Source organism: Rattus rattus, chromosome 7 (genome assembly GCF_011064425.1).
Source record: "Rattus rattus isolate New Zealand chromosome 7, Rrattus_CSIRO_v1, whole genome shotgun sequence".
In the NCBI taxonomy this organism is placed as follows: domain Eukaryota; kingdom Metazoa; phylum Chordata; class Mammalia; order Rodentia; family Muridae; genus Rattus; species Rattus rattus.
The window spans coordinates 120,545,199-120,572,503 of record NC_046160.1 but is presented as its reverse complement, the minus strand read 5'-3'; the positions used below and the strand labels follow the sequence as shown (position 1 = coordinate 120,572,503).

Genomic DNA, 27,305 nt, shown 5'->3' with positions numbered 1-27,305 from the left:
GTGCTACTATTGCAACAGCATAACTTACAGGGAAATCATATTGGAAATCAGAGTGTAGCTGGATTGTTGTTTATCTTTCTACTTTGGCAGTGTACAGATGACTTCTAGTACCATGTATTCTAGTCAGGAGTAGTGAAAACTCCAAGTAGATTGCAGCTCAACTTCCCCCGTTCAATATATGGTGTAGATGTTGTCTTCAGGAAAAACAACTTGCATTCAGCTGGTGGAAAGAAACTAACAGCTTTGGAAGTTGACTGAATGATTTTGGAAATGAATTGTGGTTTATCTGTGACACATTCCAAGAACCGGAATTTTTATTTGGTGGAGAGAGGTGTCTAGTTGGGACTTTGTCTCTTCCACTATTAGATGATTCGATTTAGATTTCATTCATTGGTGTATATATTTTAAGCAACTTCTCCTGAATTAGTATTGCATACAACCCCTCAAATGGACCTTAGTTTTCAATTTCTCTACTCATGTTTCTTCCCTTACCCTGAGCTCTCTGAACTCCCGTTTTAATCCATCCATTTACATTCTATTTCTGATACCTAAGGATATCCATCCCTCTCTAGTAGATTCTTCCAGTAAATTTCATCTCTGTACTCATAAGGATTGTAACCTGCCTATGGAATACATAACAACTAACACCCACATTTAAGCAAATATATACATGCTTGTCTTTTAGAGTCTGTGGTTCTCCACATTGGTTGAGGCTTTTTCTGTATTTCAAACCACGTACCAGCAAATTTCATAAATTGATATATTTTAACAGTTGTGTAGGTTCTGTTTATGAATGTATTTTTCTTCTACCCCTCTTATTAAAAAATATTTTCATTATTATACAATACATACTGATGAGAATTTCCCCACCCTCTACTACTTCCAGGTCTTAATTTCAAGTATCATGTGTACCCAACATGTTTCATAACTTTCCATTCGTATGGATATTTTTGTTCCCACTTTCATAAAAGGAGTGAAAACAGCCATATTTTGGTAATCCTTCTTCTTCAGCTTCCTTTGGTCTGTGGATTGCATGTTGGGTAATTCAAGCTCTTGGGCTAATATCTACTTATCAATGATTGCATACCATGTGTGTTTTTCTGTGATTGGGTTACCTCACTCAGGGTGATATTTTCTAGTTCATTACATTTGCCTATGAATTTCAAGAAGTCATTGTTTTTTATTGCTGAGGAGTACTCCATTGTGTAGATGTACCACATTTTTGAAGGATTGAAAGAGCTGAAGGGGCTTGCAACCCCAAAAGAACAACAATGACAATCAACCAGAGCTCCAAAGACTGAACCACTACTAAAGACTATACATGGACTGACCCAGTGATCCATCTACATATGTAGCAGAGAATAGCCTTGTTGGGGCACCAGTGGAAGAGGAAGCCCTTGGTCCTGCCAATGTTGGAACCCCAGTACCAGGAAATGTCAGGGGTGTGATAGGGGGTGGATGGGGGAAATATACTTATGGGGGAAGGGTGGAAATAGGGAGCTTATGTACAGGAAAACGGGAAAGGGAATAACATTTGAAATGTAAATGAAGAAATATATCCAATTAAAAAAATAAAAAAACAGTCTGCAAAAGTATGAAATAATACGTAGAGAAATAAATATAATGTAAAACCATCATTATGGTGGTTTTACCATAAAAGTGGAAAAAAGCATCAGGAGAAAGGAAAAGAATCAAATCCATTTGTTTATACAATGAGTAATTTCATCAAACTAAATCATAACAAATACTGAAACCTATGTTAGACTTAACGCAGAAAGAGAGACACTGGAGCACACAACTCTAGATGGAAATCCCACCATCAAATCCCACTCTTTGGAGCACAGGGTAATTCACAGAAGATGTAGCTAAAAGTGTGTAATAGCCAGAGGGGATGGAAGACACCAGGAGAACAAGACCATCTAAATCAACTGAGTAAAGCTCATGTGAATGAAGAGACTGAAGCAGCAAGCACAGGACGATGTAAGTGAGCACCAAGTCCTCATCATATTTATGGTAGCTTTCAGTTTAGTACTACTTTTGTGCATAATTATTCCATTGATAACTTCTAGGTTATTTCCAGTTTCAGCTAATACCAATATGGCATCAATAAAAATGATAGAGCAGGTGTCTCAAATAGATGCATAGTCCTATGTGTATAGGCTTGAGAGTGAAAAGTTGGATATTAGGAGACATCCATTCCCAGATTCAAGTGAAACAGGCACACTGATCCCCATAGTACATGAACACAGTGGAAAAATTTGCTGTATGAGACTTCAAAATAACTTTTGAAAAATACAAATGATGTCTAACACAAACTTGACCAAAGAGATTCCTACCTGATGCAATGTATTAACCATATGATTTTTCATCCATTTCATCCACATGGCATTCATATATTAAGGGGCAAATTCTCTCCTACAAGAACATGCAAAATTAATGTTCTGGCTAAAGAGAAATCTTACTATAGCTAATCTGAAATTACCATGTTCCAAAGGTGACAATGGCCTGGTTGATAGTCACCCATTAATCCAAAAGCAAGTGCTCTATAGAACAAGAGTGACTTCCAATTATCCAGGGGGTGACTGTGAAAAATGATGCTGAGTCAGCATGCTGACAGTGAGAAACAAGGAAGCATGGGATGAAAGATTTATGTGCAATCTCAGAACCTGCCTCAGTTAACATGTACATACATTGAGTTGATTACTGAGATCTGTGAAATGATGTCCAACCTACAGTAATTATGCTTATATGACTGTATATTCTGATATGCATACATTACATTCTAAAAGACTGAAACTTCTGCTGAACAACATAGACACAGTTTTGAATGCACATAAAGGTAAGTATACTGGCTGGTTTTGTGTATCAACTTGACACAAGCTGAAGTTATCAGAGAGAGAGATAGCAGACTCAGTGGGGAAGATGCCACCATGATACCCAGCTGTAAGGCATTTTCTTGACTAGTGATCAAAGTGGGGGGGGGCACCCAGCCCATTGTGGGTGGTGCTGTCCCTGGGCTGGTAGTCTTGGGTTCTATAAGACTGCAAGCTGAGCAAGCCAGGGGTAGCAAGCCAGTAAATAACATCCCTCCAGGGCCTCTGCATCAGCTCCTACTTCCTGACCTACTGAAGTTCCAGTCCTGACTTTCTTTGGTGATGAACAACAATGTGGAAAGTGTAACCTGAGTAAAGCTTTTCTTTCCCAACTTTCTTCTTGGTTATGATGTTTTGTGCAGGAAAAACATCATGCAGGATTTTAATGTTAAAATTCATATTACTTCATTCATAGCAACTACAACCAAACCAGTCTCTTGGAATCCAGAGATATTTTTATCACTGTGAATTATCACAGCATCTTTTTTATTGTTTTATAAGAACAAAAATACCAATGGAACTGGGAACTAGTGAACAGAATATCAAGATACAGTGTACCACAGTAAGCACAATTAGCATCACTTTATTCACAGATGTAATTTTTTATTAGCTTTAATCATTTTAGTCCCCAACTTTTCAACACTTTGACAGTTCCTCATCCCATTCCTTCTCCAGTATCTCCAAGAGGATGTCCCCACACAACCAAACCTTCACACCCCTACACATCCCTCAAGGGCTCCCCATTACCTGGGATCTCAAGTCTCTCAAGATTTAGTTATGTATTCTCTCATTGAGGTCAGACCAAGCAGTCCTCTGCTCTATAAGTGTTGAGTGCCTCAAACTAGCTAGTATATACTACCTAGTTGGTGGTTCAGTGTCTGAGACATATTGAGGGTCCAGGTTAAACTACTTGACTTCCTATTGGATTGCCTTCTTCCTCAATTTCTTCCAGCCTTTCTCTAATTAAACCATCAGAGTCCCTGTCTTCAGACCATTTGGAGGGTGCATGTATGTGTTTCTATCTGAGTCAGAGGCTGATGGGCCTCTCAGAATGCAGCCATGTTAAGCTTCTATCTGTAAGTGTATCATAGCATTCAGTACTAGTGTCAAGTCTTGGAGCCTCCTATTGAGATGGGTCCCAATATGGGCTCATCACTAGACTTCCTTTCCCTCAGTATCATCTCCATTTTTGTCCCTGCAGTTCTTTTAGACAGAAAAAAATCTGGGTCAGTGCTTTTGAAACCCCATCCTTCCACTTGATACCCTGTTTTGTACTGGAGATGGATTCTACACTTTCCCTCTACCCACTTTTTGGCATTTAATCTAAGGTCACTCATTTTGAGTGATGAGAATCGCTCTTCCCAGGTTCCTGGTACATTCTCGTGGGTCTGCCTACCTCCTAAGGTTGTACATTTCCATTCATTCTGTTGTCCCTTGGACCGTCACTCCTGTTTCATCCCACATGCACACACGAGGTAGAAAAGTTGACAAATGCCATATAATACTGTGGAGGAGACAAGCAAAGGGGCACTTAGAATAACCAATTCCTAGCATCTCTTCAAAATAATCTCCATTTTCTCAATCCCAGTGCACCTGCCTGCTCTTTCGGGTTTCTGACACTCAGGATGTGGTTACAACACTGTGTCTTGCACAGTAATAGACCACAGAGTCTTCAGATACCAGGCTGTTGAGTTCCATGTAAGCTGTTTTGGAGGATGTGTCTGTACTTAATGTGGCCTTGCCTTTGAACTTCTGATTATAGCTAGTGTCACCACTGTAAAGATTAATATAACCAATCCATTCCATGCCCTGTTCAGGTCTCTTTTTCACCCAGCTCATACAGTAGCTGCTGAGGAACTGCCTCCTGAAGCTGAAGTAAGAATTCTTGCAGGACAACTTCCCTGAAGCCCCAGGCCTCTGCAGATCAGATCCACACTGCTGCAGCTGAATCTGGGAGTGAACACCTCTGGAGAGACAGTCAGAGTGGAAGGCATTGTCACCTCAGGTCCTTTCTCCTTTTCAGATTTGAAACTTTAAACCCCTTACCTGCAGTTACTTAGAGGACAAACAGAAAGACTCAACTCCATTCCATGTTTAGAATAAGTATGTTCAGGTACTGTTTAGGGGACGCTGACCATTTATTTTCAGAGTATGGACATTGCTGTATTTACTGCCATAGATTCAATAAATTTGCGTATACGTAAACAGGGTACTTCTTACAAAAGAACCTATTCCAGCCGGACACGAGATAGATAGGAGGGATTTGAAAGGTACAATGGTCAGGCAGCAAGATGCTCAGGTCCAAGTCCTAATCTTCTCTCAGTAAATGTATCCCATACACATTCCCTGAGCCATTTGAAATGCTGTGGGTTTAACATGAGAAAATAAAATCTCAGCAGATTTCTGGCCTGTGACTGTTGCACCTCTTTGGCACAATGACATCAGATATATCCACAGATGGTCGTTGTGATGATGATGATGATGAGGAGGAGGAGGAGGAGGAGGTGGTGGAGGAGGAGGAGGAGGAAGAGAATGAGGAGAAGGAGGATTGAAGGATAGAAATTTCCATAAATGGCTAATGTTTGAGATTTTAGAGATTCTTTCAGATATTAGCAATTAATAGTTGCCATACCAACAAGTTGTAAACTAAAAGACTCAAAAAATTGACCAATGTATTTACATAATAATAATTACAGCACTATCATCAATAACTAAATTATGGACATAATCCAGAAATGTGTCAACAAAGGATTATATCACTAAACCATGAGGTGTGTGTGTGTGTGTGTGTGTGTGTGTGTGTGTGTGTGTATGTGTGTGTGTGTGTGTGTGTGTGTGTGTGTGTGTTTCAAAAAGGAATAAGAAAAGTCCATTACTTTTGGGAAAATGAATGCAATTAAAGTCAATCAAAATCACAAACAATAATGAGACTCTTGTTAGTAGGTCTTAAGTACTTCATATTTATGTATATCTATATATTCAAATACATGATAATGTCTCACTGAAATTCTCTAATAGAACAAAAGGAAAATGAGAGGACAAAAGGTTACAAGAAAAGTATACACAGTATACAAATTATACCAACATGAAAATTCTATACATATTTAAATTTGTTATTTCTAAACTTCACAAGAATTTTATTCTTTAAAATTTTCAATGATCTATGAATTATGCTATAATCACACATCAGTTTCAAGACTCTCACTACTATATACAACTTCTAACTCCCTGATGTTCTCTTTGAGACTCTCCAAACAGTCTCTTCCCAATATCCTGACTGCTTTTGTTTTCTTAACTAATCATAAAATGAGTTTCATTAGTACCACTTACATACACATAGATAGGGTCGTCACTATTAAATAGTGAACCTCGAGAAAACTTCCCCTAAAATTCATTATATTTGGCACATCAATCTTCAAATGTCAAAAGATCATCAGCTTTCTGTGGGCTAAAAGTACAAGGTTTAGAGCCAGCACATCTATTGATCCCATTATAAACTTCTGAGTTGATTACCTATGTGAATTAATGGCTCCAAGTTTGTTAGAATACTTTCAAGATAATAGATATTTATGGACAACAGTCCAGATTACCTTATATATAGATGGTTTTCAAAAACGTCAAAATCTACAAAATATGAGATTTGAAGTTATGTATCTTTTGTTGAGACATGTCTGCTCCTGACAGGATGCTTTCTTGGATTCTAAGAAGAAATTGAGCATCAATGGAGTTGCTCCAATTGCTGTGAGACAGCCACAAGGCAAAAGTTGTTTCAATTCATCTACAGACAAAATACTATCCAGAAAAGGACAAATTATGCAGAATAGTTGACTGGTAATCTCTGCCAAGACGAGGTAGTCAGCCCTTCAAAAATCTGCATTGTGAAGATCTGTTAGATAATCCTGGGCCAAAAGGCTGAAGACTGATGCTCCAACATTTTGAGAAATAGCGACTGTCCAGGTGATCAGCAGTCTCTATAAATTGGCTAAGTTTGGAAACTGTGTTTTGTGCTTCTCATATTTTCAGGTAATATTGGTATTCTTAGATTTCTCACGAGGTTGAAGACTGATTATAGTCTCATAGTCTATTAGACTGTTAAACTTTGAAAAATACATATTTTATTAGATAGTTATCAGATTTAGTATACAAACTCTGGATATAACCAGGATATAACATAGATTTTAAGTATTTCTTAAACTGGATTGGATAAATAAATGTTCTGTTTAACTGATAAAGTGTTGGACTGGGTGTTAAATTTCTTTTATGCTTTTAATTACAATATGATAATAGATGTACTCAGCTTATATTTGAGAGGAAAGTTTTTCTTTAATTAGACAAAAAGTGTGAAATTTAGGATCATGTCATACAGGTGAGCCAGGCACAAGATAAAATGAGGCTTATCATTGGATGAAAGGAAAGAATGGGCAGGAGAAAAGTTTGAGGGAAGAAGGGGAGACTGGAATGAAAAGAAAGGGGGACTGGAGGATACTGAAGAGCAGCCACGGAGAGAACATGGAGGCTGATGTTAAGATTCCACTCTGTGTATTTATAGGTTTCTATGAATATTCTTAAGGGATGGATGTGTACAGGGATTTATCTGTTGTAAATATATTACAATATGTTATATTGTTTAGGTGGGCATCTATTATATCTTATAATTGGATCAGAGGTTATTGTGTTGTGTGTTCCTTCATGTGCAGATTAAACTATAAGAGAGTGTGGCAGCTAGAGATACTGGGCTGTCACCAAGTTGGGATGTGTGTTTCTGGCAAGATATCTAGCAGATACCTTGAGGCACTACAATGCGGGACCTAGTAGGTTAAAAGACAACATTTTTTATGGTTTAACAACAAGTTTTTAATTGGACATATCCATGTGAGGCACAGGAAAATTTCCTTTGAGTTGATGGTCAGAGAGAGTTTAAACCAGAATGAGGTGATTTCATTGCTATTGTATAAATATGTAAATTTATTTCTAAGAAATGGTTTTAAAATTGAGAAGATTATGAGAGCCAGACGGTGTAGAAGACTCTAACAAAGGAAAGAGTATCTTCCAGACACAATTGTACTAATGCATATATAAACTCACAGGCACTGTGAGGAAAGGCCTAGAGCCTGAAACAAGTCAACACAGATAAAATCCCAAAGTTGGAAGAAGGAAATGAACACAAGCTCTTACCCATAACAATAAAGTCCAATAATGCACACTCCCAAGAAAAGGAATAGTTTTCTCCAATGGAATCTCACAGGGGATATTAAGCATATCAATAATGGAAGACATACTTTTTTTTTTTTCGGAGCTGGGGACTGAACCCAGGGCCTTGCGCTTGCTAGGCAAGCGCTCTACCACTGAGCCAAATCCCCAACCAATGGAAGACATACTTAACAATTGATAGACAACAAAAAATGAACTCAATATTATTTCTGTTGACATTTATTCTAATATTAACTTGTTCAGCTCTATTTGTGTCACTTACCTGTTTTCTGTATATGATGACTACACAAATGTTTCATTGCTTCAGTTTGTGTGTGTGTGTGTGTGTCTTAATTTGATGGTTTTATTGTTTTGTATATATTTCTTTCAAACCTTTTAATTTTTTCTTTTCCTTTCTTTTTTATTTTTATTTTTTGTTATTTTTTCAAAGAGAGAAAAAATTGTGTGTAGATGATAGAGTTGGAAGTTAGGAATGATCTGGAATTAGCTGGCTAGAGAAATCAGTTATTAGAATACAGTATATGACTTTTATCCAAAACATATAAAAAGCAAATAAAACAAATAATCATATATCTGTGGTCTGTTTATCAAAGAATCTTTACAATGTTTGACTATAAAGACATCACATGTCACTCAGAGCAGGGGGAGATCAGTTAATACACTTAAGAAAGGAAACCACAGAGGTTGCACCTCCCTAACCAGCTCATCTATGTGGATTATCGGCATCATTGTGCCCCCTGCTGGTCATGATCTCCCATGCATGACGGTTGCCAAGGCATACACTGAAGGTGCACAGTCTGGCTTAAGAAATAACTTATCCCTATAACTTCAGCAGGGACTAGACAAGGCTGCCCACTCTCTCCCTACTTATTCAATATATTTCTTGAAGTTCTAGCCAGAGCAATCAGACAACAAAAGGAGATCAAAGGGATACAGTTTGGAAAGGAAGAAATCAATATATCACTATTTGCAGATGATATGAGAGTATATTTAAGTGATCCCAACTGTTCCACCAGAGAACTACTAAACCTGATAAACAACTTCAGTACAGTGGCTGGGTATAAAATTAACTCAAATAAATCAGTAGCCTTCCTCTACTCAAAAGGGAAACAAGCTGACATATAGAAGGGGAGGAGGAGGGGTTAGGGGTATGTTGGCCCTGAAACCAGGAAGGGGAATAACAATAGAAATGTAAATAAGAAATACTCAAGTTAATAAAGAAAAAAATTAGGAAAATGATGTCCTTTATAATAGTCCCAAATAATATAAAATACCTCGGTGTGACTTTAACCAAGCAAGTGAAAAATCTGTATGATAAGAACTTCAAGCCTCTGAAGAAAGAATTTGAAGATCTCAGAAGATGGAAAAATCTAACATGCTCATAGATTGGCAGGATTAATATAGTAAAAATGACCATTTTACCAAAAGCGAGCTACAGATTCAATGCAATCCCCAACAAAATGCCAATCCAATTCTTCAGAGAGTTAGACAGAAGAATTTGCAAATTCATCTGGAATAACAAAAAACCTAGGATAGCTAAAACTATCCTCAACAATAAAAGGACTTCCGGGAAAATCACTCTTACTGAGCTCAAGCAGTATTACAGAGCAATAATGATAATAAATGTATGGTATTAGTACAGAGACAGGCAGATAGACCAGTGGAATAGAATTGAAGCCCCAGAAATGAACTCACACACATATGGTCACTTGATTTTTGACAAAGGAGCCAAAACCATCCAAGGGAAAAAAGATAACATTTTCAGCTAATGGTGCTGGTTCAACTGGAGGTCAGTATGTAGAAGAATGCAGATTGATCCATGCTTATCACCCTGTACAAAACTTAAGTCCAAGTGGATCAAGGACCTCCACATCAAACCAGATACACTCAAACTAATAGAAGAAAAAGAGTTTCTGCAGGAACAGGCTTCAAGAGAGATAACAACACACCTAAGATCATTGAGATCTTAAAAAGAGTGTTTGCTTGCCTATGTTAGATTTTATAGGTCAAATTTAGATTATACATTATTTTTAGCAATTACAAATCCTGGTCTCTCAGGATCCAGTGATATTTTTAACCTGTATCATCATACTTTTCACTCTTTATTGTTTAATTGAGTAGGAAACATGCCAATAGAACTGGTAACTGATGAAGTGATTCACAAAGGATGGCCAATTGTAGGTTTATACAAGCAGTATCACTTTATTCATAGACTATTATTTACAAAGATGACAAGGGTACTATAGCACTGTGAAGAGGACACAATAAATGGACATTCAAAATTACTATTGCTGAGCAAGTCTATAGACTTTTCTGTCATCTCAGTCCCATGAAAGCTTGCTGCTCCTCCAGGGTTTTTGACACATTAAGGATGTGGTTAGAACACTGTGTCTTGCACAGTAATAGACTGCAGAGTCCTCAAATGTCAATCCATGTAGGCCATGTCAGAGGATGAGTCTATGGTCAGTGTTGCCTTGTCCTTAAACTTCTGATTATAGCTAGTAACATCAATTTCAAGATCAATAATTCCAATCCATTCCAGGCCCTGTCCAGGCCTCTGCTTTACCCAGTGCATAGCATAGTCAGTGAAAGTGTACCCAGAAGCCTTGCAGGACATCTTTACTGAAGCCCCAGGCCTCACCAGCTCATCTCCAGACTGCTGCAGCTTTACCTCAGAGTGGACACCTGTTCAGAGAAAGGCAGAGTAGATATCATTGTCTCCTCAGGCCCTGTCTCCCCTTCAAAATTGGAAATGCTGAGCCCCTTACCAGCAGTTATGGACAGGAGAAAAGGAAAGACCCAGCTCCACTCCATGGTTAGAGTCAGGGTATTCAGGGATTTTGGAGAGGACACTGATAATAGTTTGTTTTCAAGATGTGAACTTCCTTTATTTACTGCTGTAGACTCAGGTAATTTGCATATTAATGAGCCAGAGAGATTTTATATAATAACCTAGTCCAGCTGGAGAAGAATTGGAGGAGAGGGACTTAAAAGGCACATGGGTCAGGCATCAGGATGCTCAGGTACAAGTCCTAATCATCTCTGACAAAATGCATCGCATACACGAACACTCTGAACAGATGCTGTGGATGTAACTTTAGGCACTAAGCTCTCAGAAGATTTTTGGAATGATTCTGTTGCTCCACTTTGACACAATGTCATCACATTGCTCTATAGATGGTTGTTGTGATGATGATGAAAATGATGGAAAACTTTAAAAATGGCTATTTTTTAGAATTTATTGCCTTCTTTCAGATATATGGAACTAATATTTGCCTCTCCAACATGTTATATATTTCAAAACTCACTACAATGACTAAAAGTAAATGTACTATGCATATACACATAGAGTCCTCTAGTAAATACTGACTCTCCAGAAATCTTCTGCCACAAAAGTAAATACAGTTTTATCAGTTAGCAAATTTCAAAAGACATTCAACTTAGTGTTAACCCCCAAGTTTTCCTTCACCTCCATGTTGTAACACTTGTTTTTTTTCAATATGTTATATTATTTTGTGATGAGAACAGAGTACATATGCACCAAAGTGAACACATTAACCTGTAGGAGGACTACTTGCCTAATTATCTTTACTTGCTCAGTCATTGCAAGATCTCCAATGTGGTAATTTTCAATGATTTGATATGTGTGTGTGTGTGTGTGTGTGTGTGTGTGTGTGTGTGTTGATAAATATATCTACTGAGAGTTTGTTTTTCAGTAAGAATAGTTCAATCTCTGAACATAGAATTTCATGAGGGAGGGAATGTCTATGAAAGGTTTCACAATGAATCTTCACTGTCTTCCAGCATAGAGACATCTCATGTGAATCACAGCAGGCCAGATCAGTTAATATACTTAAGAAAGGAAACCACCCTGGAGAAATTTTCCCCTCCCACCCTCCTCGTCTCTCTACAGGGATTATTGGCCTCATTGTGCCTCCTGCTGTTCATAAAAACCCATGCAGGTAAATTTGTCATGGCTTACACTGAATTGCAATCTGGCTTCAGAAATAATTTATCCCTGTAACTTCACTGTTCATGAAACTCAACTGAAGGGAGAAATGGATGGAGATTACATTGGGATAATGACTTATACGTCAGAGATTTTACACTGTGCCATATTACTATAGGATCACTCCCAAAGCCAGGTTCCTCCATGGTGTCATTTGTATCCAGCTCTTGCAGTTCCCATTTCTAAAAAGGTAATGACAGGAGATAAGAACTTCTTTTCTGCTCTCATTAGGCTACACCTGGGGCAGAGAACCTGTGTTCAGAGTGTAAATCACTCACCCTTCATTGTATAATAGGCAAAGTTAAAAGACTTACACAATAACTGTATACAGGACGGAATATGTTGATATAAATAACTGAAATGTTACAGCAGCTCAGGACCTGGCTGGCTCTTAAGAACTGAAAACATTTTGAACACAGTGCTGTAATAAACCTGTATCAACAAGAATGGAAAATTAGCACACATTCTGACTAGAGAATATTAAAAGGACCATCCATACAAATATAAGTACCCTAGAGGTTTGCAATAAGAATCACTCCATTGTTATAGGGGCTGTCAGAGACTGAGCCACCAACCAAAGAACATTCATGGGATGGACCTAGGTCCTTAACATATATGTAGTACATGTACAATTCAGTCTTCTTCGGTGTCCCTCAACCACTCGAGTGGGGGCTATGCCTAAAGCTGTTGCCTATCTGTAGAATGTATTCCCAGGACTAGACTTCCTTGTCTGGATTCAGTAGAAGAGGATACCCAAAAGCCTACAGAGAGTAGATGCAGCAGAGTTGGGGGATATCAAATATCGCATCACCATCTCAGAGGAGAGAAGAGCAGAACAGAAGGAGGGACTGTTTAGGGGAGACCAGGAGAGAGGAGGAGAAAATAAGGATATAAAATGAATGAATGAATGAATGAGTGAATGAATGAATAGATGAATAGAAAAAATAATAAATAAACAAAAACATAAAAAATAGCACTTCTTAGGGCCTCTCATTATAACATGGCCAATTAAAAATAAACCCTTTGCCACTGCTTTCTGTTCGCAAACCCCATGGGAGTGAGAGCCAATCACGCAGATATATGAGCACTCCTGAGACTGCAGGGCAGAAGAGACGGCCACTACTGCTCACCTGTGTCCACATCTCTGGCCCAAGAGGAAACAGTATGATCAAGATGATAGAGAACTTTAAGTAAGACATAAAGAATTCCCTTAAAGAAATGGAGGAAAACTCAAGTAAACAAGTGGAAGGCCTTAGAGAGGAAACACAAAAATCCCTAAAAGAATTACAGGAAAACATAATCAAACAGGTGAAGGAATTGAATATGGAAATAGAAAAACTAAAGAAAAGGGAGACAACCCTGGATATAGAAATCCAAAGGAAAAGACAAGGAGCCATAGATACAAGCATCACCAACAGAATACAAGAGATAGAAGAGAGAATCTCAGGAGCAGAAGTTTCCATAGAAATCATCGACACAACTGTCAAAGCGGAAAATGGAAATAGATACTGGACCCAAAAATACAGGAAAACCAGGAAACAATAAGAAGATCAAACCTATAGATAATAGGCATAGAAGAGAGTGAAGACTCCAGGACCAAAAGACCCCTAAATATCTTGAACAAAATCATAGAAGAAAATTTCCCTAATGTAAAGAAAGAGATGCCCATAAACATACAAGAAGCCTACAGAAATCCAAATAGATTGGACCAGAAAAGAAACTCCTCCCATGACATAATAGTCAAAACACCAAATGTACAAAACAACGAAAGAATATTAAAAGCAGTAAGGGAAAAATGTCAAATCACAAATGAGGGCAGACCTGTCAGAATTACACCAGACTTCTCACCAAAGAATATGAAAGCCAGAAGATCCTGAACAGATGTCATACAGACCCTAAAAGAACAAAAATTCCAGCCCAGGTTATTGTATCCAGCAAAACTCTCAATTAACATAGATGGAGAAACCAAGATATTCTATGACAAAACCAAATTTACACAATATCTTTCTACAAATCCAGCACTACAAATAATAAATGGTAAAGTCCAACATAAGGAGGCAAGCTGTACCCTAGAAAAAGCAAGAAACTAATCATCTTGGCAACAAAACAAAGAGAAGAAAAGCATACAAACATAATCTCACATCCAAATACGAATATAACAAGAAACAATAATCACTATTCCTTAATATCTCTCAACATCAATGGACTCAAATCCCCAATAAAAAGACATGGATGTGCAATGAGGACCCTGCATTCTGCTGCCTACAGGAAACACACCTCAGAGACAAAGACAGACACTACCTCAGAGTGAAAGGCTGGAAAACAACATCCAAGCAAATGGTCTGAAGAAGCAAGATGGAGTAGCCATTGTAATAGGAATGAAATTGATTTTCAACCAAAAGTCATCAAAAAAGATAAGGAAGGACACTTCATATTCATCAAAGGAAAAAAATCCACCAAGATGAATCCTAAATATCTATGCTCCAAATACAAGGGCACCTACATACATAAAAGAAACTTTACTAAAGCTCAAAGCACACATTGCACCTCACACAATAATAGTAGGAGATTTCAACATCCTACTCTCATCAATGGACTGACCATGGAAACAAAAATTAAATAGAGACATAGACAGACTAAGAGAAGTCATGAACCAAATGGACTTAACAGATATTTGTAGAACATTCTATCCTAAAACAAAAGGATATAGCTTCTTCTCTCCACCTCATGGTACTTTCTCCAAAATTGTCCATATAATCGTGCACAAACCAGGTCTCAACAGATACAGAAAGACAGAAATAATCCCACGTGTCCTATCAGACAACCACAAGCTAAATCTGGTCCTCAATAACCATAAGGAAAGAATGTCCACATATACATGGAAGTTGAACAATACTCTACTCAATGATAACCTGGTTAAGGAAGAAAAAAAAGGAAGAAATTAAAGACTTCTTAGAATTTAAGGAAAATGAAGGTACAACATACCCAAACTTATGGAATATAATACAAGCTGTGTTTAGAGGAAAACTAACAGCTCTGAGTGCCTGCAGAAAGAAACAGGAGATAGCATATATCAGCAGCTTGGCAGCACACCTTAAAGCTCTGGAACAAAAAGAAACAAATATACCAAGGAGGAGTAGATGGCAAGAAATAATCAAACTCAGAGCTGTAATCATCCAAGTACAAACAAAAAGGAGTATACAAAAAATCAACAGGAGTGAAATCTGATTCTTTGAGAAAATGAACAAGATAGATAAACCGTAAGTGAGACTAACCTGAGGACACAGAGAATGTGTACAAATTAACAAAATCAGAAATGAAAAGGGAGACATAACAACGGAATGAGAGGAAATTAAAAAATAATCAGAACCTACTACAAAAGCCTATATTCAACAAAACTTGAAAATCTGGAGGAAATGGACAATTTCCTACACAGATACCAGGAACTGAAGTTAAATCAGCACAGATAAACCTTTTAAACAATACCATAACTCCTAAAGAAATAGGAGCAATCATTAAAAGTTTCCCAACCAGAAAGAGCCCAGGTCCAGATCAGTGCAGTGCAGTATTGTATCAGACCCTCATAGAAGACCTCATACCATACTACCCAAACTATTCCACAAAATTGAAACAGATGGAGCACTACCGAATTCCTTCTATGAAGCCACAATTACTCTTATACCTAAACCACACAAAGACTCAACAGAGAAAGAGAACTTCAGACCGATTTCCCTTATGAATGTTGATGCAAAGATATTCAAATAAATTCTTGCAAACCGAATCCAAGAACACATCAAAATAATTGTCCATCATGATGAAGTAGGCTTCATGCCAGGGATGCAGGGATGGTTTACTATATGGAAAACCATTAATGTAATCCAATATAGAAACAAATTGAAAGGTAAAATCCACATGATCATTTCATTAGATGGTAAGAAAGCATTTGACAAAATTGAACACCACTTCATGATAAAAGTCCTGGAAAAATCAGGAATTCAAGTCCATACCTAAACATAGTAAAAGTAAAATACAGAAAACCAGTAACTAACATTAATCTAAATTGAGAGAAACTTTTAGCAATCCCACTAAAATCAGGAATTAGACAAAGGCTGCCCACTCTCTCCCTACTTATTCAATATAGTTCTCGAAGTCCTAGCCAAAGCAATCAGACAACAAAAGGAGATCAAGGGGATATAGATGGGGAAGGAAGAAGTCAAAATATCACTATTTGCAGATGACATGATAGTATACTTAAGTGATCCCAAAAGTTCCACCAGAGAACTACTAAACCTGATAAACACCTTCAGAAAAGTGGCTGCGTATAAAATTAACTCAAGTAAATCAGTAGGATTCCTCTACACAAAAGAGAAACAAGCAGAGAAAGAAAATAGGGAAACGACACCTTTCAAAATAGTCCCAACTAATATAAAAATACCTTGGTGTGACTTTAACCACGCAAGTGAAAGATCTGTATGATAAGAACTTCAAGCCTCTGAAGAGAAAATTGAAAAAGATCTCAGAAGTTGGAAAGATCTCCCAGGCTCATGGATTGGCAGGATAAACATAGTAAAAATGGCCATTCACCAAAAGAGATCTACAGATTCAATGCAATGCCCATCAAAATTCCAATCCATATCTTCAGAGAGTTAGACAGAATAATTTACAAATTCATCTGGAATAAAAAAGAACCCAGGATAGCTAAAACTATTCTCAACAATAAAAAGACTTCAGGGGGAATCACTATCCCTGAACTCAAGCAGTATTACAGAGCAATAGTGATTAAAAAAAAAAAAAACGGATGGTATTGGTACATAGACAGGCAGATTGACCAGTGGAATAGAATTAAAGACCCAGAAATGAACCCACCCACCTATGGTCACTTGATTTTTGACAAAGGAGCCAAACCCATCCAATGGAAAAAATATAGTATTTTCAGAAAATGGTGCTGGTTCAACTGGAGGTCAGCATGTAGAAGAATGCAGATCAGTCCATTCTTGTCACCCTGTACAAAGCTTAAGGCCAAGTGTATGAAGGACCTCCACATCAAACCAGATACACTGAAAATAATAGAAGAAAAAGTGGGGAAGACAGTGAAAGGGATTGTTTGGGGGGAGGGTAGTAGTGGGGAGGGGAACACCCACATTGAAGGGAATGGGGAGGGCTTAGGAGGACCTTGGCCTGGAAACCAGGAAAGGGAATAACATTTGAAATGTAAATAAGAAATACCCAATTTAATAAAGAAGAGGAAAAAGTTTGGAAGAATCTCGAACACATTGGCACTGGAGAAAATTTCCTCAACAATACACCAATGACTTATGCGTTAAGTTCAAGAATCCACAAATGGGATCTCATAAAACTACAAAACTTATGTAAGGCAAAGGACACTGTTTTTAGGACAAAACAGCAACCAACAGATTGGAAAAAGATCTTTATTAATCCTACAACTGATAGAGGGCTTATATCCAAAATATACAAAGATCTCATGAAATTAGACTACAGGGAGACAAGTAACCCTATTAAAAATGGGATACAGAGCTAAACAAAGAATTCACAGCTGAAGGATGTCGAATGGCTGAGAAACACCTAAAGAAATGTTCAACATCTTTACTCATAAGGGAAATGCAAATCAAAACAAACCTGAGATTCCACCTCACACCAGTCATAATGGATAAGATCAAAAACTCTGCTGACAGCAGATGCTAGTGAGGATGTGGAGAAAGAGAAACACTCCTCCATTGTTGGTGGGATTACAGACTGGTACAAACAATCTGGAAATCTGTGTTGAGGTTCCTCAAATAATTGGACATTGCACTACCTGAGGACCCAGCTATACCACTCTTGGGCATATACCAAAATATGTTCCCGTACAACAAAGGCACATGCTCCACTATGTTCATAGCAACCTTATTTGTAATAGCCAGAAGCTGGAAAGAAGCCAGATGCCCTTCAATAGCAGAATGGATACAGAAATTTTGGTACATCTACACAATTAAATACTACTCAGCTATCAAAAACAATGACTTCACGAAATTTATAGGGAAGTGGATGGAACTGGAAAATATCATCCTGAGTGAGGTAGCCCAATCACAGAAAAACATTCATGGCATGCGCTTATTGATAAGTGGATATTAGCCCAAATGCTCAAATTACCCAAGATGCACAGAACACATGAAACTCAAGAAAGGATGAACAAAATGCGGATTCTTCACTCCTTCTTTAAAAGGGGAACAAGAATACCCTTTGGAGAGGATAGGGAGGCAAAGTTTAGAAGAGAAATTGAAGGAACGGTCATTCAGAGCCTGCCCCACATGTGGCCCATACATATCCAGCCACCAAACGAGATAAGATGGATGAAAAAAGAAGTGCAGGCTGACCGGAAACAGATGTAAATCTCTGCTGAGAGACACAGCCAGAATATGGCAAATACATAGGCAAATGCTAGCAACAAACCACTGAACTGAGAATGGGACTCCCGTTGAAGGAATCAGAGAAAGGACTGAAAGACCTTAAGGGGCTTGAGACCCCATAGGAACAAAAATGCCCACCAACCAGAGCTCCAGGGACTAAGCCACTAACTAAAGACTATACATGGACTGACCCTGGGCTCCAACTGCAGAGGTAGCAATCAATAGCCTAGTAAGGGCACCAGTGGAAGGGGCAGCCCTTATTCCTGCCAAGGCTGGACCTGAAGTGAACGGAATTTTTGGGGGGAGGGCGGTAATGGGAGAGAATTGGAAGGCGTACACCCATATAGAATGGGAGGGGGAGGGGCTAGGGGATATTGGCCTGGAAACCAAGAAAGGGAAGAACATTTGAAATGTAAATAAGAAATACCCAATTGAATAAAGATGGGAAAAATAGTTCTGGGACTCTTGGGTGAAAAATATTACTAATTAAAAAAATCATTTTAGGAAGTAATATGTAGAAATGTGAGTGAAGAAAATAAACATGTGAGGAGGGCCAGGCTGTAAAAATACACCCAGCTTCTCCCTCTATCCTTTTGCTGAGCTGAGGGCATCATAAGGCAGCGGGACCAGGTCCCCTACACTTTCCCAGCAGAGCCACCTGAGCTTAACATTGTGGATGGAATATCAATGACTGTATTCCCAAGTCACAATTTATTATATTTATCTGAGAACCTCCCTCTTGCCAGTGGAAAGAAGTTACAGACAGATATACAGATGCAGCTGACAATGAAGGTGATGTCCAAACATGACACATGCATGAAATTCTCTATTATTCATTCATTTGTATATTTGTATATGTTTTTGTTCTTCCAATAAGGTTAATACATAATTAATAAAACATATGCTCAATTACTTAACTTTTACTGTCCTAAATTTGTAGTCTTGTCACAGTAGCTACATCACATGTATAATTTAGTCTCCGAAGTTGTGTGTTGTTAGGAAAGGAAGCCTCAGAGTCTCCTAGGACTTCCTCACTCTCCAGATGTTTCCCTGCACCTGTTACTGTGTCACTCCTGGTGAAAGTTGGATCTACACCACCCCTGCTGGTCCTGAGCATCCTCAAAGGGAGATGTTTCTGAGCACACAAGGAACCTGCTCACTGTGTCTCCTGCACAGTAACACAAAGCTGTGTCTGAGTGGCAGCGGAGCTCTGCTTCAGAGTAAACTTGTTCTTGAATGGGTCAACTGACATTCTGATGGATTCTTCAGGGACAAATCCACACCTTATACAGAACGTAGTCTATTTTCTTTAAGGACACGTAGGTTCTTCAGGAAGGTGAACAGCCACAAGGAGGCTCTCACCTGTGACAGTCTTGAGCCATTGTCACACAGTGCAGAGGAGCAGCCTAAGCATGGGGAGGGTCTGGAAGCCAGGCAGCCTTTGGGAGTGGCACTAACATAATAATGACTCAGGGTCAGTAGTGGATGCAAGCTGTCAGTTCAAGTGCTCTCTGTTTATCCAAGGATTCTCTTCATTCTTCCTTCCTCTCCTTTCATGCCTTTCCCTTCCTCTGTTTTCTCATTCTTTTTCTTTCTTTCCTTTCATTCTTTCTTTTTCCCAACCAGAGACACTGAACAGTCTTTTATTAACTAAATTTATATTTTAAGGCTTTATTCATTACTAATAATTATTTTTAAAATCCTTAAATTTACATAAGTTCTATGAATCCCAGATCATGTTTTCCAACCTCTGCTTCCTTAAAACAGAAACTAAACACAAAGCAGAATCACATTTCCTTTATAGGTTTTACAAAGCCTGCTCTTCATTGCCAGCTGGGAGTAGCTCCTGTGGTTTCCTGGTAAAGCAGTCAGCAGCCCTTAGTAACTGTTTTCGTGTAAGAACAGAAAGATAACACACTAGAAAGATAACACTAAGATTGAAATAATTTTTATAAAGTTTTTAATTTTATGCATGTAAAGCAGTCAGCTCTCTCTAACATCTCTCTAGGCTTTGTCATAACCAATCCTACAAGTGACTAGAAAAAAAAAACTACTAAATTTTGTATCTTGTACATCAACTTTTAATTCTCTAATCTTTATTTCATCATCCTACTTATTCAATAGACTAATGTGCTCTCCTTCAAATACTATTTTTTCTAGATATATACAAGTTTTATTCTATAATAGAAATCCATCATTTGCTTGTATTTTATAGACTCCTCTTTTCTATCCATGCCTTTTCTTCCTGAGACCACTTTACCTCTTTATCCTTGATGTCCCCACGTTCATCCTGGCTAATCAATGCAGCAGGCATTGGACCAGAGAGTACATGTATCTCCTCATGATTCCAAATTCAAGTTCATCTCTGGCAGTGAACACTTTCTACAAAGGAGAATGTAGGCTTTTGGCCTTTGTGGTTATGTTGTCTAGATCCTTTCCCATGGCCATAACGGACAAGGACAAGGCCTGTTCCTGCTGTCCACAGCCTCATGACCACCTCCATTCCTCATCACAGAGAAAGACATCTGTTTCATTTATTATGGAGTTATTTGCTCAATGAGTAATGGGGAAAGTATACTACCCAGAAAGAGAGATTGTAAGTAAAGTAGTACAGACAGTAGATCGATTTCAGGTCAACAGTGTCATAAGCACAAGTGGGGATTATATGGATCAATGGGCTGGTGATGAATGATCCAGTGGCAGGAACTAGGTCAAAACTCCCCTACTCAGCCATGCCAGACCCTCATATCTCTCCCCAAAGATCAACAGAGATAACCCACAGGCCTTCTAAGATTACATGATGTTTGTTCACATTGTACTCCAGAGGCCAAAAAGCAGCCATAGCTATACAGAGCAGAAAACATGATTCCCAGGTTTGAGGATTTTTGTATTCAATCCTGGGCTAAACTGAATGGAAAAATGGAACCAGGGAACTGGAAGAGGTCAGAGCTCAGGCCAAGTACTGAAGAAGGTGTGTTTAGTAAAATTACAAACAACATCGTTTATTTATTTTCCTATTTCCAGATTAGCACTGAGAGTTTGATGAGCTGCTGTGTTGGGCGTGGTGGATTCTTCCTTTGTGGAGCTTGTTTATCAGCAGGGAGGATACTTTTCGTCTTTCTTCCTGCAAAACTTTCCACTAAGAACTTTCTGCGGTGCTGACTTGTTCATCATGAGCTGCATTAGATTGTACTTTCTTGAAATACTTTTATTTTTCCATCACTTTTGAAAGAAAACTTAGCAGGGTATAACATTCTTGGCTCAAAGTTGCTCATTTTCAGAGCTTGAAATATTACATTCCACATCTTTCCAGACTTTGTGGTTGCTAACAAAGTGTCGGGGGTAATTCTGCTGTTTCTATCTTTTTATGTGAATTGGTGTTTTGGATGCTTCCTTTAGTATTGTTTCTTTGTTTTTTATATTTGACATCCACATTGTAATATTCCATACTCCTATTTGGTGTTCTACATACCTCTTGTATTTGGAAGCCTACTTATTTCTTTAAATTCCATGTAATCTCTCTAATTAGTTGATCTTTTGCATTGAATTTTAAATCTGTTTCTTCTACACTGTGAATTCTTTTTTTGTTTTGTTTTGTTTTGGTTTGGTTTTTTGTCATCATTATTAACTTGGGTATTTCTTATTTACATTTCGACTGTTTTTCCCACGCCCAGTTTCCAGGCCAACATCCCCATAACCCCTCCCCATCCCCTTCTCTATGGGCATTCCTCTCCCCATCCTCCCCCCCTTACCGCCCTCCCCCCAACAATCACAATCACTGGAAGTTCAGCCTTGGCTGGACAAAGGGCTTCCCCTTCCACTGCTGCTCTTACTAGGCTATTCATTGCTACCTATGAGGTTGGAGCCCAGGGTCAGTTCATGTATAGTCTTTGGGTAGTGACTTAGTCCCTGGAAGCTCTGGTAGGTTGGCATTGTTCTTCATATGGGGTCTCAAGCCCCTTCAAGCTCTTTCAGTCCTTTCTCTTATTCCTTCAACGGCGGTCCCATTCTCAGTTCAGTGGCTTCATGATGGCATTCGCCTATGTATTTGCTGTATTCTGGCTGTGTCTCTCAGGAGACATCTACATCCGGTTCCTGTCGGCCTGCATTTCTTTGCTTCATCCATCTTATCTAGCTTGGTGGCTGTATATGTATGGGCCACATGTGGGGCAGGCCCTGAATGGGTGTTCCTTCTGCCTCTGTTATAAACTTTGCCTTCCTATTCCCTGCCAAGGGTATTCTTGTTCCCCTGTTAAAGAAGGAGCAAAGCATTTAAATTTTGGTCATACCTCTTGAGTTTCATGTGTTCTGTGCATCTTGGGTAATTTGAGCATTAGGGCTAATAGCCACTTTTCAATGAGTGCATACCATGTGTGTTTTCCTGTGATTGGGTTACCTCACTCAGGATGATATTTTCCAGTTCCATCCATTTGCCTATGAATTTCATAAACTCATTGTTTTTAATAGCTGAGTAATATCCACTGTGTAGATGTACCACATTTCTGTATCCATTTCTCTGTTGAAAGGTTCTTTACAGCTTCTGGCTATTATAAATAAGGCTGCTAAGAACATAGTGCAGCATGTGTCTTTGTTATATTTTGGGGCATCTTTTGGGTATATGCACAAGAGAGGTATAGCTGGGTCCTCAGATAGTTCAATGTCCAATTTTCTGAGGAACCTCCAGACTGATTTCCAGAGTGGTTGTACCAGTCTGCAATTCCACCAAAAATGGAGGAGCATTTCTCTTTCTCCATATCCTCTCCAGCATCTGCTGTCGCCAGATTTTTTTATCTTAGCCATTCTGAATGATATGAGGTAGAATCTCAGGGTTGTTTTGATTTACCTTTCCCTTATGACTAAAAGATTTTGAACATTTCTTTATCTTAGCCATTCTGAATGATATGAATTCTTTGTTTAGTTGGAATCACATTTTCGGTTGTTTCCGATTTGCATTTTCCCCCCCCACCTCCCCATTGCCGCCTGTTCACTAAAGGACCCAGGGCTTCCCTTCCATTTTTTAAGGATATTTCTTTATGAGGTCAGAGTCTTCCATCAGTCTTTGGTAGTGGCTTATTCATTGCATTCCTCAAGCTCTTCAGTTCATTCTCTGATTCCTTCAACGTTTAGCTCTGAACCCCATTTTTAATGTGTTCTTCAGGTCTCCCCTGCAGTCTAACTTCTTCATCCATCTTCTTTGTATATTTTGGATAAAATGGGTGTTCCCCTCTATCATTTCTTGTTCCCCTTTTAAAGAATTTGAATTCTCTCATATATTTGGGACAGGTAATTCTTTGTTGTGTGAGTGTACCATGTTTTTTTTATCATATGTATCAGTTCAACCATTTCCTTGTTTCATAAAGTTCACTTTTTTTTTGATACATCTGTTAAAGTGTGTAGATGTACCACATTTTTGTATCCATTCCTCTAATGTTGTTTTTAACCAATATTTAAATAAGGCCTCAAACAGTACTTTTTTAATGTTGGGGCATCTTTTGGGTATATGAGCAATTACTTCCTTCAGGCATGATCCTTTTTTTACCTCCCTGAACCCCACCCTCATCCCTTGTTACCATGTATAGGGACAGGTAACTGTTGTGGTGTAGGTTTTTTTTTTTCTATATATGTATCCCTTTTTACTTTAGCCTCTTTAGTCTTTTCTTTTTGATTATTCAATCCCACCCATGGAGCATTTTCACCTTTGACAAATAACCCTCTTGTTTAAAAAAATAAAAGTTTAAAAAAAGGGGGGAATTGTGGGGCAGCAGGCAATGAAAGGTACCCTGATTCATGAAGGAGATAATTCTAATTCAAGGGGCACCCTGAAAGGGACAGCAGGTGCATTACCAGTATACCAAAATATCTGGGCCTTACATAGCTGCACCCCCAATGTTCCCTATAGAGAGTTTTGAAACAGACCAGTCATGTAGGGCTATGCCTCAAGCCCCTTCTCCACAGGTGAGGAAGTGACCACAGGTTACATAGGCTCAAAACAATGCCCTAAGCACCTCCTCCACAGGTGAAGATGTGAATACAGGTCATGTAGGCTCAAGACAGATCTGGACAAAAACAACAACAACAACAACAAAACAAAAACAAAAACAAAAAAACAGGACCATGCCTCCAAATATGTAGATGAGGTCTTTCCAAGCTCTCAGGCCAAAGCAATAGGAAGTACCTGCTGTCAGAACCTGACCCATTCAAAAAATTTTATTTAGGTGTCCTGTTCAAAATTACAGGTGTGCAGGAACTAGTCCATCTTCTGAGAGCTTCTGTCATAAGAGCTGTAACAGTGAAGCTTGGGGAAGAGATCTGCTTGGGAAAGAGATTGGCTCTCCCTGATATCATTGCCTCCAGAAGCTCCCCTGCACCCCTTGTCAGCTAGTAATTCCCCTCCTGTCTCAGCCCAAGCAACCTAAGAGGCAGACTCAGTGGAAAGGAGAAGAACCAGCAGCAGGGCCTAAAGAATCTGTTCCCCTTCCCTGCCTGAGTTCTCTCCCCCTTTTCCCAAACCATGCCTCTACTCAGGCAAGAGATCTCTATGGGAGTACCCAAGGTGACAGAGTCCTACACACCTGTTCCTCAAGTTCTGCACAGCTAATTTATTCTAATGTTTTTCTTTCACTAACACATGCAACAAGTATTTATCAATATTATTGAAGACATTGACATGAAGATTGTAGAGGGCATGAGGGCCGGGTACTCACAGAGAAACAAGGTTGAATAGGATAACCTTGTCTGAATTTTTGATTCAATTAAATTTATCAACCATTCTTACTTTACTCCTATATTCTGCTGTTTTTATTACAGGAATTTTAGTCACGTAGGGATGCCTCCTCAAGGGAGGAGAGAATATTTACCTCAAAGAAACCAAATATTTACACCCCATTCAGAAAGAGGAGAGTGGAGGTTCTTAACAAACTGCTGATTTTTTTGCTATCTGTGTGAACAAAAATGCACCCTATACCCAGGATGATTATATTTAGTATTGATAGTTCACCTTGTGGATTTTTCCTTAGATGAATATGAAGTGTCCTTCCTTATCTTTTTTGATGACTTTTTGGTTGAAAATCGATTTTATTTGATATTAGAATGGCTACTCCAGCTTGCTTCTTCAGACCATTAGCTTGGAATGTTGTTTTCCAGTCTTTTGCTCTGAGGTAGTGTCTGTCTTTGTATCTGAGGTATATTTCCTGTAGGCAGCAAAATGCTGCGTCCTCATTATCTATCTAGTTTTTTAATCTGTGTCTTTTTATTGGGGAATTGAGTCCATTGATGTTGAGAGATATTAAGCGATAGTGATTGTTGCTTCCTGTTATATTCGTATTTGGAGGTGAGATTATGTTTGTGTGCATTTCTTCTCTTTGTTTTGTTGCCAAGACAATTAGTTTCTTGCTTTTTCTAGGGTGTAGCTTGCCTCCTTCTGTTGGGCTTTACCATTTATTATCCTTTGTAGCGCTGGATTTGTAGAAAGATATTGTGTAAATTTGGTTTTCTCATGGAATATCTTGGTTTTTCCATCTATGTTAATTGAGAGTTTTGCTGGATACAGTAACCTGGGCTGGCATTTGTGTTATCCTAGGGTCTATATGACATCTGTCCGGGTTCTTCTAGCTTTTATAGTCTCTGGTGAAAAGTCTGGTGTAATTCTGATAGGTCTGCCTTTATATGTTACATGACCTTTTTCCCTTACTGCTTTTAATGAATTTTCTTTCTCTTGTGCAATTGGTGTTTTGACTATTATGTGATGGGAGGAGTTACTTTTCTGGTCCAATCTACTTGCAGTTCTGTAGACTTCTTGTATGTTTATGGGCATCTCTTTCTTTAGGTTAGGGAAGTTTTCTTCTATGATTTTGTTGAAGATATTTACTGGTTCTTTGAGTTGGGAGTCTTCACTCTCTACTATACCTATTATCCTTAGGTTTGATCTTCTCAGTGAGTCCTGGATTTCCTGTATGTTTTGGACCAGTAGCTTTTTCCGCTTTACATTATCTTTAACAGTTGTGTCGATGATTTCTATGGAATCTTCTGCTCCTGAGATTCTCTCTTCTATCTCTTGCATTCTATTGGTGATGCTTGTATCTATGACTCCTTGTCTCTTTCTTTGGTTTTCGTTATCCAGGGTTGTCTCCCTTTGTGCTTTCTTTATTGTTTCTATTTCCATTTTCAATCCCTTCACCTGTTTGATTCTGTTTTCCTGTAATTCTTTCAGGGATTTTTGTGATTCCTCTCTATAGGCTTCTACATGTTTATTTATGTTTTCCTGCATTTCTCTAAGGGAGTTATTTATGTCTTTCTTGAAGTCCTCCAGCATCATGAACAAATGTAACTTAAAATGTGACTGTCTTCCAGTCACAATTGGACTGATGCACATATCTAGTCACAGAAACATTGGCTACAGGCACAGTGTCTGAATCTAGTCAACCCAGATAAAATCCTCAAGTTGGGAGATGGAAATGGACATGGGCTCTCACTGCTAACCAGGAAGTCCTTCTATTGATACTCACATGCAAAGGAAAAATTAGTTTCCTCCAATGAAGTTCATAAGGGATACTAAGCAAATTTAATTATATAAGACATGCTTAGCAGTTGATAGCCACCAAGAAAATGAACTCATTGGTATTTTTGCAGACATTTACATTTATTTTCTGAAATTTATGTAGCTACTATTATAATTTATACAATTATATATATATTTATATGTAGAGAATGTAAAGGCTAAAATAACATTTTACGGACGATATGCTTATACTGACTTCACTTTCCTGAAACTTTAGACTTTTTTAACAATCAGACTGCCATGCTACA

At 38.4% G+C, this 27,305-nt stretch overlaps 1 gene segment (V, D, J or C); it reads left to right on the top strand.

Moving 5' to 3' along the window:
* Window positions 1–27,305, top strand: part of LOC116905410 — a 978,601-nt gene that overhangs the window by 382,017 nt on the left and 569,279 nt on the right.